The following is a 1,506-nucleotide window of genomic DNA, read 5'->3' as shown; positions in this document are numbered from 1 at the left end:
ACTTGTTTTCCTTATTATAGTTCCTTATCCTTTTTGTATAAATTTATAATCTACATTTACATAAAGTTAGACTTTGTTGATTTCTTTCAAGAAAAGCTTGGTAGGGTTTGATTGGAATTACATTATTGGATCTTTCAATCTGTGACACAGGAATATCACTCACATTGTTTAGTTATTTTTTTATTTATTTCATCAGTATTTTGTAGTTTTCAGCATACAGATCTTACACTTATTTTGCAAGATTTGAGGTGATTTATATGTCTTTTCATGCTATTAAAAGTACTGATATTTTAATCTTAATTTACAGCTTTTCATTTCTAGTCTTTAAGGATACAATTGATTTTTGTATATTGATATTCTGTGACCTTACTATGTTCACTTAGTTCTAATCAAATTTTTTTGTAGAATTTTTGGTATTTTATCAAGACTGTCATGTTAGCTGTGAACAAAATAGGTTTTATTTATTCTTGTCCTATTGATGTGGTTTTATTCTTTGTTCATTATTAAACACAGTATGTATGTTACCTGATGTGTATGTTAGGTTTATTATAGATCTCTCTATCAGGTTGAGGACATTCACTTCCATTTCTAGTTTGCATAAATAAATATATATGAATTTTGTTAAAGAAATGTTTCTTTATCTGCTGATATGATCATGTGGTTTTGTATCTTTGTCAATGAGGTGAATCACCTTGAGTTTTTTTTTTAGAAGTAAAAGAAAAAGTATTTTATTAGGAAAAAAAAAAAGTAGGCTTAGGGACAGAGGATTGGGGGCCTTCAATGTCCTGGTAGTAATTCTGTCCTTCTCAAATGTGGACAGTGACTTCCATGTCTGACACTGTATCCTGATCCACAGCATTCAGCAAAAAACTCTTCTTGAATTTGCTTTTTGAATTTGAGTGTCCTCCTTGTGCAGGGGCCATGCTAATCCCTGTATCTTTACCTTGACTGATTTTTGAATATTAAACTGACTTTTTTTTTCTTTGGAGATGAAACTCACTTGGTCATGTTATATTATCTTACACGTTATTGGTTTCTATTTGCTAATGTTTGGATGTGAATTTTTGTATTTGTGTTTATGAGGGATATTGGGTCTATAATTTTCATTTCTTAAGATGTTTTTATTGAGTTTTGGTATCAGATTAATACTTGCCTTTTAAAATGTGTTATTTCTTCTATATTTAGAAACAGTGCCCATAAAATTGATATGATGTCCTACTTAAATGTTTAGTATAATTTTCCATTGAATCCATCTGTGGTTGGAGTTCCTATATGGGAAGATTTTTAACTGTTTCTTATTAAACACAGGGCATTCAGTCTATTTATGGTGAGCTTTGGCAGTTTGTTTCTGTCAAAGATTTTGTATTTCACCTAAATTATCAAAATAATGAGCATGGATTTTTGTAATTTTATTTAAGTATATTTTTAATATTTGTAGTGTCTGTAATGTTACCCCTTCATTTATTCCTTATATTGGTTGTTTGTGTCTTCTCTCTATTGTATTTA

At 29.3% G+C, this 1,506-nt stretch overlaps 1 non-coding gene across 1 annotated transcript; it reads right to left on the bottom strand.

Moving 5' to 3' along the window:
* Positions 1-864: 864 nt before the first annotated feature.
* On the bottom strand, positions 865-967 carry LOC131489851 (U6 spliceosomal RNA). The gene has a single exon (XR_009250773.1). It is a non-coding gene; the product is annotated as a U6 spliceosomal RNA (small nuclear RNA).
* Between the last annotated feature and the right edge of the window lie 539 nt (positions 968-1,506).

The sequence above is a fragment of the Neofelis nebulosa genome, chromosome 1 (genome assembly GCF_028018385.1).
Source record: "Neofelis nebulosa isolate mNeoNeb1 chromosome 1, mNeoNeb1.pri, whole genome shotgun sequence".
In the NCBI taxonomy this organism is placed as follows: domain Eukaryota; kingdom Metazoa; phylum Chordata; class Mammalia; order Carnivora; family Felidae; genus Neofelis; species Neofelis nebulosa.
Note: the sequence above shows the minus strand (reverse complement) of the source record. Positions and strands in the feature narration are given on the sequence as shown.